General features: G+C 49.5%; 1 pseudogene; it reads right to left on the reverse strand.

Annotated features, from left to right (window-relative positions):
• Nucleotides 1-11,837: 11,837 nt before the first annotated feature.
• On the reverse strand, nucleotides 11,838-12,266 carry LOC102493311 (60S ribosomal protein L27 pseudogene; annotated as a pseudogene).
• Between the last annotated feature and the right edge of the window lie 1,712 nt (nucleotides 12,267-13,978).

Raw genomic sequence — 13,978 nt, forward strand, 5'->3', positions numbered from 1 at the left:
TCTTTCCACTTTCTCTCTAGTTTCCATTATAATTGTTAATACTTTTATGTTCTCCAGTCTTTCAGTCTCTACCATAGAGTGCAGACAGTCAGTATATGTCAAGTGGAGACATACAATGTCTCTCTTTCATAGCCTGACTTGCTTCGCTCTGCAACAAATCTTCCATATTTGTCCACTTTCTATCAAATTCCAGGGCCTTGTTGTTTTTTATGGCTGAATGGTATTCCATGGAGTATATGTGCCACAATTTTTCAGTTCATTCATCTGTTGTGGATATTTGGGTTAGTCCCTTGTCTTAGCAATCATGAATAAGGCTGCACTGAATATAGATGTGCAAGCGCTTTTCTGACTGAGTGCTCCCCTGTCCTGGGTAGATACCCAGGAGTGGAATTGCTGGATCAGATCTAACCCCGATGTAGCACATGGCACTCTACTCTACACACAGCACCAGACCTTATGGGGCACAGTAGTCTGCTTTCCCCCTAAACCGTTACCATACATGGACTGTTTCTACCTCTAAGACACTCCCCCTCCCTATACCCTTATAAAAATCGACAAACCCCTCCCTAAGGGACAACTTCTCTGGTGCTCCCTCGCTCTCTCTCTCTCTCTCTCTGTGCCAGTGAAACCTGCCTAGGAGTGCTCCCAATAAAGGCTCTACATTTCTATCTTCTCTCGTGGTCAGCCCATTCCTTACATTTGGCGCCAAAACCTAGAAGGAATGTTGTGTCCTGCAGTCCCCACTAGGGCCTTTCCTCCCCTGAACCAGAAACCGACCCGCCAACCACTAACCAACCACCTGCCCTGGCCTCTGAGGAGAAATCCACCTGCCCAAGGTTTCCAGGACTCAAACCTCCAGGATCCCTGTCCAAAAACACAGCTGCATCAGGGTCCCCTCTGACTCCTGGAGCTGAGGTGATTGTGGAGACGTCCCAATCTCCTGCTGCCCACCCCGTTCCACTCTGTGAGTGCAAAAAGGGATTTGGGACCGCTCTCCCTTTTCTGCTCACTTGAGTCCCAGACACAATGGGTAACACCCAGCCAAAGATGCCCCTGGGCTGTCTGCTCTGTAACCTCACCAAATTCGGACTTGCTCAGGATCTCCGCTGTAAGCAGCTGGTATTCTATTCCACTGTGGCTTGGCCACAATACGCTTTGGACAATGGGTCTAAATGGCCTCCTAAGGGGACTTTTGATTATAATACCAGGGCCGAGTATTTTGAATGTAATACCATCCGGGTTAGATCTGATCCAGCAATTCCACTCCTGGGTGTCTATCCAAAGGACAAGGAAGCACTCAATACCCTCACTGATTTGGATAACTACTGTTGAAGGGTAGGCAAATGGTCAGAGGTTCCATGTGTCCAAGCCTTTTGAGATCTGTGCTCCCACCCCGCCCTCTGCACCACCTCCCAAGTCCTTCTCACAACCTGAACCCCACAGTCTAAGACCAAACCTCTCCTAGAGGCTTATCTCTTTCCTATAGAGGACCCACCCAAAACTCTTACCTCCCCTCCTTCCCAGCGCCTCCCCAGGCCCCTACCATACCCCAGTCCTACTTCGGCACTGCCAGTCCCAGCCCTCCCTACCACTCCCCTGCCTTTATCACAGCCACCTCCTCCTCCTCCATGTACTTTGCTCCCAATCCCTCCTCACCTGTCTCCAGTTAGTTCACATACCCGCTCACGTTCCCACCTTTCTCCCACTGCTTCCCCCAGTCTAACCTCCTCTGTCCTCTCCGGGAAGTGGCAGGAACGGAGGATGTTGTCAGGGTCCACGTTCTCTTCTCTCTGCAAGATCCATCTCAAATAGAAAGAAGACTCGGTTCTTTCTCTGCTAACCCCACAGCTTTCATCAGAGTTTTGCTACCTTTGTCAAGCTTATAATCTTACTCGGCATGACCTCTATGTAATCCTGTCCTCCACCCTTGCTGTGGATGACAGAGAGCGAGTCCAGGCTGCAGCCCGAGAATATGCCAACCAAGCCCGCCTGGTCGACCCAATTCTTCCAGTCAGACAAGCGGCTGTTCCTATTACCGACCCTCACTGGGACTATCAGGTGGGAAACTCTGGCCCAAAAAACAAGACTACATGACCCAATGCCTCCTGCCTGGAATCCAGGCTGTCTCTAACAAAATGATCAATTTTGACAAACTCCGGGAAACCACCCAGGAGGTAGATGAAAACCCAGCTGTGTTCCTCCATCACTTACACCGGCCTTAACCTCTTAGATGCTAGATCTCGCTTCACCAGCTGAGGCCATGGTTTTGGCGTCTCACTTTATTACCCAGCCAGCACCTGATATCCGTAAAAACCTTAAGCGAGCAGAGACTAGCCCTCAGACCTCTGTCCGTAATCTGGTGAAAATGGCATTTATGGTTTACAATGCCAGGGAGGAAGTGGCTGAAGCTGAATGCCACATACAACCTCACCACAAGGTGGCACTCCAAACCCAGGCCCTGGTGGCCCTCCAGGGGCCCAAGAATGGGGCTTCTTCATCTAAGTCCATTCCCCTGGGACCATGCTTCAAGTGTAGGAACACAGGCCACTCGGCTCAACCATGTCCTTGCCCCCAGCTGCCCACCAAGCCACGCCCCAAGTGCAAACAGTCCGGCCATTGGGGAAGTGACTGCCCAATGGCTAACTCGTCCCCAGTGACTCCATGCAGGCTCCGACACCCTCACCGAGCCCAGGGCAAGGCTCCAGGTAGCGGGTAAGTCCATCTCCTTTCCTGTGGACACGAGGGCTACCTACTCCATCCTGCCCACCCACTGGGGCCACTTTTTCCTTCTCAGATCTCGGTCACAGGAATAGATGGCACACCCTCCTGCCCACCTAGGACAGCCACCCTAGCCTGCCACACAGATGGACGACCTTTCTCCCACTCCTTCCTAGTTATGCCGTCATGCCCAGTCCCCCTCCTGGGCAGAGACATCCTTCACCAATTAGGAGCTACCCTCCTCCTTCCAGCTGCACCCCTGCCACTCACTTTCTCCTCCCTCTCATCTCCTCATCCATTGACTCTGATCTTTCCGGTCCTCCTTCCTTTCCTCTTCCCCCTGAAGAGGTTAACCCTGTTGTCTGGGACACTTCTGAACTGGTTGTGGCCTCCCACCACACTCCAATTCTTATTCACCTGACGGACCCCACCAAATTTCCCTCCCAAACCCAATTCCCTATCTCCAAAACACACCATAAAGGCCTTAAGCCTACTATCACCCGACTTCTCACTCGTGGACTCCTCATTCCTACAGACTCTCCATGCAACGCTCCTATCCTCCCAGTCTGCAAGCCGCCGGGGGCCCACCACCTAGTTGAGGACCTCCACCTCATCAGTGAGGCGGCCATTCCTCTCCATCTGGTGGTCCCCAACCCATACACCCTCCTATCCCACACCCCACAAACCACCACTCACTTCACAGTCCTTGACCTCAAGGATGCCTTTTTCACTACCCCCCTCTACCCAGACTCCTATGTCCTGTTTGCTTTCACCTGGGAGGACCCCTATTCACTCTGCCCAACAGCTTGCCTGGACAGTCCTCTCCCAGGGCTTCCAAGACAGCCCCCACCCCTTTGGGCAGGCTCTCGCTCGAGACCTCGCATCTTGCCCACTTGCTCCCAGCACGCTCTTATAGTACAGACAATCTCCTCTTCTACAGCCTGTCACCTGTCTGTCTGTCTGTCTGTCTGTCTCAACAACACACAACTCAATTTCTTGGGGTCCCAGGGCTACTGAGTCTCCCTGTCCAAAGCCCAACTTTTGGTTGTCTCAGTTATCTATTTAGGGACCTCCCTTACCCCAACCACCAAAACACTTACATCCGACCGTATGGAGCTCATCCGCTGTCTCCAGTCCCCTACCACAGCAGACAAAATCCTTTCCTGCCACAGCCTAGAGGGCTCCTTCCACCAATGGATCCCTAACTTCACCCTCCTCACTAAACCACTATATGCTGCAGCCAAAAGAACTCCCATGGGCCCCTTACCTTGCCTACCACCGTTCATAAAGTGCTTATGGCCCTTCGAGACACCCTGGTTTCCTCACGTCCCCTTTCACTCCCCAATCCAACACATCCTTTCCACCTCTTCACTGATGAATGACAGGGGGTTGCAACTAGACTTGTTGCACAACCCGTCGGCCCCAGCTACCACCCAGTGGCCTTCCTGTAGGGTCTGGGGGTGGCAGCCCCGTCTGAGAGCTCTGGCAGCTGCTGCCATACTCACAAAAGAATCCCTCAACTCACCTTAGCACAGCCCTGTCCGTCTTCTCTTCCCACTGCCTAACGGACCTCCTCAGCCACTGCTCTCTCTCCTTGGGCCATCACAGGTTCAGGATTTCCATTTACTTTTCACTGACAATCCTGGTATCTCTCCGCTCCTCTCCTCCTCGCCACCCATCCACCTTACTTCCTCTGCCAACCACTCTGCCTACCCCTCTCACTCTTGTTCTCACGTTGTCTAAACCCTTGCCTCCCCTTGACAAGGACTGTTCAATATACCTCTACCCAATCCTGACCACGTTCTTTCTGTTGATGGCAGCTCAGTAGTTGGGTCAGATGGCTGTCGTCAGGCAGTGTATGCAGTAGTCTCTCCCTCTGCCACCGTCGAGGCGTCCTGTCTCCCAAAAGGTACCACATCCCAAAAGACTGAGCTCATAGCCCTTATTCACGCCCTCACTCTCTCAAAGGGCCGATGAGTCGATATCTACACTGATTCCCAATACGTCTTCCTTATTGCCCACTCTCACTCTGCCCTCTGGAAAGAACAGGGCTTCCTCACTACTAAGGGCTCACCAGTCCTTAATGGAACTCTTACAACAAAACTCCTCGAGGACCTCCAGCTCCCAGCAGAGGTCGCTACAGTCCACTGCCGGGGCCACCAGGGCTCAACTGACCCAGTGAGGATCAGTAACTCCGAGGTGAGGAGGTGACGCAGTAATCTGTAGCCTCACACTTAAAAATACCCAGTGCCAGGACCAGCAGTTAACATAATGTCTATGTTGCTGGGCTCCCACGTAGTCGACCACGGTTTGCATCCTGTCTAGTACCAGACGCAGTGACTTGAAACACCCTGGGCACGTGTGCATGTGTGCTCAAGATCACAGGAGGATAATGAAGGAGAAGGAATTGCAGTGTGGCCATCCCCGGGAGGTGATTTCTCACTTTCCCTCTCTGTCTGTCTCTCCAGTGAGCGCACACACCCCAAAGCAAAAAACCTCTTAAAAAAAAAAAAAAAAAAAAAAAGGCCCAGTGCCAGTCTTCTTCCTTACCTCTCCAACTAAACCTCTTTATTCCCATGAAGAATGGGCAGACCTCCTCTCACACAGGGGAACAGCTGGGGAAAAGGGGTAGATTCTCCTCCATAACAAAATCACTCTCCCTCAACAAGCCTCTGCCATCCTCACAGAAGTCCACCAGTCTCTACACATCGCCCCAAAAGCACTCTTCTACTTCCTTGAGCCCCTCTTCCATTATCCAGGACTCCACAAGGCCCCTCAGCATATATAGCAGACACGCTCCACCAGCTCAGCCATCAGCCCCCAAGGTGGCCTGCACCCTCGGTCGCCACTCACCAACTCTACAGCCACCAACCAGGCGAGGACTGGCAGGCTGACTTTACTCAGCCCAGACATAAAACCTTCCGATACCTCCTTACTCTAGCAGACACCTTTTCAGGTTGGACTGAGGTCGTCCCTGCCTCAAAGGAGAAGGCCAACACAGTCGCACCTGTTCTCCTGGAGCAATCATGCCATGCTTTGGCCTTCCAACAACCATCCAGTCCGACAATGGGCCAGCCTTCACTTCCAGAGTCATCCAACTGGTCTCTGAATTCCTCAAAATCTCCTAGGAACTCCACATTCCTTAGCACCCCCAATCCTCAGATAAGGGTGAAAGGGCCAATGGCCTTACAAAGGATCATCTCACCAAACTCTCCCTAGAGCTCCGTCTCTCCTGGCCTGAGCTCCTCCTCTAGGCCTCACCAGCCTGTGGGTGGCTCCCCGAAATCCCACGGGCCTAAGCCCATTTGAAATCCTATACAGTAGGCCCTTTCTCATTAACCACGATCTCCCAGTCCAGCTTCCCCTTTTAGCATCATGACTTCCTTATCTCTCTCTCTCCTCCGCCAGCTGCTCCGTGAACATGCCGACCGCGTCCTCACAACCCTCACTCCGTCCACCTCGGTCTCAGAGTGCTTACCTGGCCCCTCCAGCCGGGTGACAGTGTGCTACTAAAAGAACTCTACCATCGCTCGTTAGAACCTCGTTGGATGGGACCTCACACCGTCATCCTCACCACCCCCAGAGGCTAAGCTTTTGGGATGACCCTCTTGGTATCATATCTCTTGCCTCAAATGGGCACCCCCTTTCAGCCCCTGGAAATCTCAGGTTTGGGAATCCACAAAACCATCTCACCAGGTTTCCCCTGAAAGCTCCTCATTCTCCTACTCCTCCTCGTCCTCCCCCAGGGGTGGCTAACCTCTAGCCCCTCTTTTTGCTGGTATTTTTATATACAAGAGTCCTGGGACCAGCAGATAGCATAATGGCTACATCGCTGGACTCCTATGTAGTCAACCACGGTTCAAGTCCCAGATCCGGTGGCTTAAACTCACGCCAGGCACGTGTGCATGCGTGTGCAAGATCCTGAGAGGAAAATGGAGGAGAAGGGATTGTGGCGTGGCCATCCCCCCTGGGGAGTGATTTCTCACTTTCTGTCTCTCTATCTCTGTCTTTCTGGAGAACACACACGCCCTATAGCAAAAACCTTTCCCCCCACCAAAAAAAAAAATCCCGAGTGCCTGTGAGTCACACCCACACCTACTTCCTGGCCACCAGGGACTGCTAATCACATGGCTGTCAGTCACGGGTCTCCATCCCCATCGCCTTTGCCAAAATGTGCTCAGTCACCCAGGGATGGTCCAACCTGACCCTTTGCTTTACCTTTGATCAGACCAAAGAATCCTGTTGTGATTGGTGGGTAGATACCTGTGGGGGTTGCCCTTACAGTCCCTGCTGTATTCATGTCCTGCAACTAGACTCCCGCAGCAAACTACAAGACACTTACCTCCTTACCACCAATGGTCGAGGCCAGCTCTACCTCAACATCAAAGACCCTTGGGATGATAGGTAGGTAAAAGGAGTCTGGGTAAAAGTCTACCCCTGGTCCACCAGTTATTCCCCATCAGGGGCCACCCAGATTTACTGGACTTACACCAGAGCAATCCCTGAAACCATCGACCAACTGAAAGACCAATCAAAAAACATTGAGAGCCATGAAGTTTCCCTAAATCAATACACGCTGGACAGGCTGGTGAGACAGACCTGTTTTCCTGGCTATCCTTAGTCCAACAGGGAGCCCTCCTCCTCAACTCCACAGAGATGGGCCATTTCTCAGACTGTTTTCTTTGTGCCTCCCTTGGCGAGGCTTCCCTCATGACGGTCTCAATAACCCCCTTCCCTAGCGTTTCCTGGACCACCTCACAGCCCTTCCTTACCCCTCTCTGTATTTCTGACATCCCATTGTTCAGAAATACAGGCCAACTAAATCAGACAGCATGTTACACCAACGCTTCATTGACTCCTCTGGACACCTTGTGTAACCAATCCATCCCAATCTCCTTTTTTCTCTGCACCCCTCCGGGCATCATTTTTTGGTGCAACAGCACCCTAACCAAAATAATCAACTTCTCCTCCCCTTTCCCTTGTCTCCCAGTAACCCTAGTCCCACAGCCGACCCTCCATGGTCAGGCTGAATTCTTCCTGCTGGCCTCCCCTTCTTCTATGGACTCCCACACTGAAAGAGCGGTCTTCCTTCCCATCATAGTAGACATGTCACTAGCATCCTCCCTCATAGCCAGCACAATTGCAGAAGGCAGGGAGCATTAGCCCACAGCATCTCCACCTCCCCGGACCTAGAGGGAAAACTCCAGTTAGCCACTGAGGCCTCGGCTGCCTCCCTGGCTTCCCTTCAGTGACAAATCACTTTGGTCGCCCGAGTAGCTCTTCAAAACCAACGCACCACAGACCTACTGGTGGCAGAAAAAGGTTTTGTCTGTTCCTCAGGGAAGAATGCTGCTACCACCAACAAGACAGGACTGGTCAAACGAAATGTCAATGTTCTCAGCCATCTAAGCGAAGATCTACGGCACCAGCAGCAACGGCCCACTTCTCTTTTCCCAGACTGGGGGCGATCTGCCCTCATCACCTGAATTGCCCCGATATTAGGACCTTTAATTCTCATCTGCCTTCTCTTCATGCTCACGCCCTGTTTCCTCAGGTTCCTCCTAAGTCAAATTCAAGAAGTTTCCTGGGGGGCTGTCAACCAAATGCTGCTCCATCCCTACCCACAAGTTCCCACTGAGCCCCCAGCTCCCGACTTCCCCTCTTCACCCCAGCTCAGCAGACAGCAGGAAGTAATGATTGAATGACGACGCCCTGTAACACCAAAACAGTCGGGGTATTAGGCCAGAGGCCTGAGCAGTTTGGATGTAGGAGCTGGATGCCGCGCTACAGTCGGCTGATGTCTGTCATCAGACCTGTTAGCCCAGATCTAACCCCGATGTAGCACACAACACTCCACTCTGCACACGGCACCAGACCTTACGAGGCACACTAGTCTGCTCTCCCCTAAACCATTACCATACTGGACTGTTTCTCCCTCTAAGACACTCCCCCTCCCTATACCCTTATAAAAATCACTAAACCCTGCTCTAGGGCGTGACTTCTCTGGCGCTCGCTCTCGCGCTCTCTCTCTCTCTTTCTGTCTCTCTGACCAGCAAACCTCGTCCGGAAGCATTCCCAATGAAGGCTCTACATTTCTATTTTCTCGCACGGTCGGCCCATTCCTTACAGTTGTAACCTAAGGTATCTTGCTACAGTAGACAGAACTGGTAAGAGCAGCTTTTAAAACTGTCATTAGTTCTGTAATATTAGCTGAAATGTAGTACAGGAAAAAATGCACTCAGACATTGGCCTCAATCGCTGCGTTTGTATATTTAAAACAGCTTAATTTCGTACAGTCACACACGTGGCTACTATGTAGCCCCTCTAAGACTGCATGCTTTTGGTGTTTTTAAAAAAAATTGGAATTTGTTTTCCCTTCTTGGAAGGGAAACATGGATATTTAGCAGAGTTCTTAAAGATTCTCATCTCATCTATACAAAACAGACACAGAAGACATCACACAGGAATGAGTAGTTTATGTATTTCTATTTTATATGCCAATCTGCTTCTTTATACGAAGACTACAGGTTAGGATCAGAACTTGAGAAACCTGTAGTGAAGTTCCTCAAGCTATAACTGTCAGACGTGGGATAGAAGTCGCTCAGTGCGTTGGGTCTATGTGTGAACCATTTCCGTCTGCTACTGTGCTAACAAACGACATTAAAAACAAACAAACAAATAAAAAGATTATATTTTAAATCCTCCTAAAATTTTGCCTGGGTTGGTCCATGACCTCATGGTTCAGAGAGCCAGATCGAACACGGCCAAGTGCGTGGTTTGGACAGGCACACTAAGCACATGTGCATGGGTGCCCACATCCCACAGGGATGTGAAGATGATGAGGGCCTGCAGTGTGGTCAGGCACCACTGGAGATCGCTTCCTTCCTCCCCCTCCTTCCTCTCTGGGAAGCCCATGTGCCCTCTGGGAAAAAATAAGAAAAATAAGAATAATTTTTTTCTAAGGTAATTTGATAGAGCTTTTTTTTATTTTTATAGAGGTTTATGCCTTAAGTCACAGGTGGAGAGAGACAGAGACAATTACTGAGAAAGAACTTGCCTCCCAGGCAAATGGCCAGGTCACAATCTTTTCTCTTCCATTCTCCTCCCAGGATAATGGGCACGCATGCAGCATGATCATCAAGCTACTGGATCCCAGACTCAAACCACGGCCGGCCATGTGGGAGTCCAACAATGTGACCACTATGCCACCTGCTGGTCCAAGGCTCTTTCTTAAAAACTGTATGCACAGGGACCAGCTGATGGCATAATGGTTACATTGCTGGACACCCATGTAGTTGACCACAGGTCGAGTCCAAGACCGAGCAGCTTAAAACTCACACCGGGTGCATGTACGTGCATGCCCAAAATCCCAAGAGGAAAATGGAAAAGGAGGGATTGCAGTATGACCATCCCTCCTGGCGGGGTGGGGGGGGCTGGTTTCTCACTTTCTGCCTCTCTGTCTCTCGGGCAAGTGCACATTCCGTATAGCAAAAATCTCTAAGGAAAAAAAAAGACACATACATATTTTCTTTAAGAATTATTTTTTAACTTTATTTATTTGTTTTTGACCAGAGAGGGACAGAGAGAGTGAGACAGTAACCTGCCAGGTCCAAGACTTGAACCACAGTCAGCCATGTAGGAGTGCAGTGCCCTTAACTACCACTCCACCTGCCAGCCCCACATATCCACGTTTCTTTTAAATATACTTACCAATTCCTTTTTTTTTTGGAGAAGTTTTTGTTATAGGGCACATGTGCTTGCCAGAAAGAGACAGAGAGACAGAGAGAGAGAAAGTGAGAAATCACCCCGCGGTTCGAGTCCCAGACCCGGTGGCTTAAACTCACTCCAGGCGTGTGTGCGTGCGTGCCCAAGATCCCGAGAGGAGAATGGAGGAGAAGGGATTGTGGCGTGGTCATCCCCCCTGGGTGGTGATTTCCTGCTTTCTGTCTCTCTGTCTCTCTCTGTCTGTCTGGCGAGCGCACATGCCCTATAGCAAAAACCTCTCCAAAAAAAGAAAAACAAGAAATAATAAGTGGCATGGAGGTTAAGGCTCTAGGTCCCATGTGGCAAATTTGACAATTTGAGTCCCAGACTTGGCAGCTTGAAAATCACACTGGGCGCATGTGTGTGCACATACATGCCCCAAATCCCCAGAGAATGGAGGATAAGCAGCTGTGGCATGACCATCTCCCCTGGTGGAAGATTTCTCTCTCTCTCTCTCTTTCCACAAGTATTCTGCCCTATGGCAAAATAATAATAATAAAATTTTTAAATTGCATCTCTGTAAATAGAGCAACTTAATCTTCTACACATTGCTAGATTTTTCTGTTCAGCTTCAGAGCTACAGATAAATACGGAAATTTTTAATCAAGAAGGATTGGGGTGTATCATTTAGAAAAACTCAGAATGGATGCCAGGACCGGCAGATGGCATAATAGTTATGTCGCTGGACTCCCACGTAGTCAACCACAGTTCAAGTCCTGGACCTCGAAGATGAAAACTCACACCTGGCATGCATGCATACATGCCCAAAATCGCAAGAGGAGAATGGAGAAGGGATTACAGCATGGCCATCCTCCCTTGGAGGGGATTTCTCTCTTTCTGTTTCTCTGCTGAGCACACATGCCCTATAGCCAAAATCTCTAAAAAAAAAAAAAAAGTTAGTGATGCCTTTCCTATGTTCTCTCAGGTCAAAAAAAAAGTAAAGACTAGCAGAAGCAAATTAAGCAACGTTTACAAATTAAGCAAATTAAATAACATTAAGTAACATGTTTTAGAAAAGCCAGCTTAAGACATTTTAAGTTTTGCCAAAGAACCAGTGAAATTTCTCACCAGCAGAGGTTCAGAGTTAAAGTTCAACTGACCGAAAAGTTCCACCAAAGAACAGAGACCTTGGGGGCAGCAGGTGGCACGGTGGTAGTAAACTAAACTATTTTGGCCTACAATGGCCACTGTACTCTCACACTTGGATTCCTATGAATAAGCCTAAATCGTACATGTTAGGCTGCTTTCCTAAAGCCTGCCATATTGAGATAGAGAGAGAGAGAGAGAGATAATAGATAATAGTTAGAGAGAGAGATAGATTATATCATTTTTCCCCACCTTTTTAATGACTGAAACATAAAACATCTAAAACCACAGCTTCTAGAAGAACCACTTATTCTTGCCTGTCTTGTACCTCTCTTCAAACTTGACCTTTGCCTCCCGCCAGGCCTTGCGTTTAAGAGCAGGGTCTCTGAAGACATCCTTGTTGACCACAGTTTTGTCCAAGGGAATATCCACAGAGTACCTTGTGGGCATGAGGTGATTGTAGTTATAAACCTTCACAAAAGACTTGATCTTCGACCTCTTGGCGATTTTCTTCTTGCCCATGGCAGCTGTCACTTTGCGGGGATAGCGGTCAACTCCAGCCACAAGAGCGTGGCTGTAGGGGTGATCTGAGGCGCCATCGTCAATGTTCTTCACGATGACAGCTTTGCGTCCGGAGTGGCGTCCGGCCAGCGCCAGCACCACTTTCCCGGCTTTCATGAACTTGCCCATTTGTTCCACTCACCGACAGCAACCGATGATATCATTTTTAATGCTGTTGCCCTAGGGCATGTGTGTTGACTGGAGAGAGAAGAGACAGTGAGAGGGAAAGTGAGAAATCGCACCCCAAGGGGGGATGGCCACATTGCAATCCCTTCTCCTCCATTCTCCTCCCTGGACCTTGGGCATGCACGCACAAGTCCTGCATGATTTTCAAGCCACCAGATCTGAGACTCAAATAGGGTCTGCCGTAAAATAGAGTTGCACTCAGAGTCTAGCACCTTAACCCCTGTAAGGAATGGGCCAACCACGCAAGAAAATAGAAAGGTGGAGTCTTTATTGGGAACGCTCCTAAGCGAGGTTTGCTGGTCTGACAGAAGGCCAGAGAAGTCGCACCCTAGGGCAGGGTTTAGCGATTTTTATAAGGGTATAGGGAGGGGGAGTGTCTTAGAGATAGTCCATGTATGGTAATGGTTTAGGGGGAGAGCAGACTGCGGTGCCACGTAAGGTCTAGTGCCGTGTGCAGAGTAGAGCCCCGAGTGCAGAGTAGAGTGCATGTGCTATGTCTGGGTTAGGTCCGAGGGCAGCGCAGGTCAGATGACAGACTAGATCCAGGTTGCATCAGCTGACTGTGGCGTGGCATCCAGCCCCTACATCCAAGCTGCCCAGGCCTCCAGGCTAATGACCACTATGCCACATTGGGAAGACTTATTTAAAATTCCCAAGTGCTTCAGACATCCTTTCTCCCCCTCTCTTTTTCTTCCCAGATTAACTGACCCCTCCACCTCACCGCAGATGACTTGCTCTTCTTTTCCAAAGTTTCCACCTTCAGTTATGAAGACCAAGAGCTGTCTCTTGCTGACACTGAAACATCAATAAGTCTCTAAATACATGGCAGGTCAAAGTGGTCAGATACGACAACTAGCGGTATCAGTGAAATAGTCCAGACAAAGACCAGTAGGCGCCCTGTCCCAGGGTCGCCATAATTAACCAGCTATAAACCCTTCACCCTTAAGACCCAGTAGAAGCCCCTGGCTTCCCTGCCCATTTCAGAGCCTAACACTCTCTGCATCCAGCCCCTTTCCTCCCTTGGAAAGTGCATAAACCTCTCTATATTCACTTTCTCCCTGAATTTGTGAATTATTTCATAGCCCAGGACAAAGACCACCTTAACACTCAGCCAAAATATGTCAACCTAAAAAGAAAACTGAGGCAAAGTGAAAGAAAAGTACTTTGTTGATTAAGAGAAATCTCCTAGGCAAACACACTCTGATGAGTTAGGAGACAGAGACCCTAAAAATATAGTTAGGGTATAGGCCCAAAATGGAATCACAAAATAGCTGTTTTAAGATGGAGACAGGGTTTTATACAAACACTTGCTCATATGTGTTCATAGCAGCATTATCCATAATATTCAAAATATAGAATAAAACCTAATATCCATCAGCTGAGGAATGAATAAACATGTGATATATTTATAAAAAAAAAAAAAAAGATGGAGACAGGGTGGCTCAGCTGCTCACTCAGGAGAGCTGGTTTGCAGTGGCTCAGCGATTGACCTAGACCTAAAACAAAGGCCCTTCCAGGCCCCACCACATTCTGGGAAGATAAGATTGTAGTTTTTACAGCCCAAAGCTTCTAGACAAAGAATCTCTTGACCTTCTATCCACTCCAAAATTAGGAAAAAAATAACTGGACCCATCCAACCTGTGCCCCTCCCTACCACAATGGA

Source organism: Tupaia chinensis, unplaced genomic scaffold, assembly GCF_000334495.1.
Source record: "Tupaia chinensis unplaced genomic scaffold, TupChi_1.0 Scaffold000578_2, whole genome shotgun sequence".
NCBI lineage: Eukaryota > Metazoa > Chordata > Mammalia > Scandentia > Tupaiidae > Tupaia > Tupaia belangeri.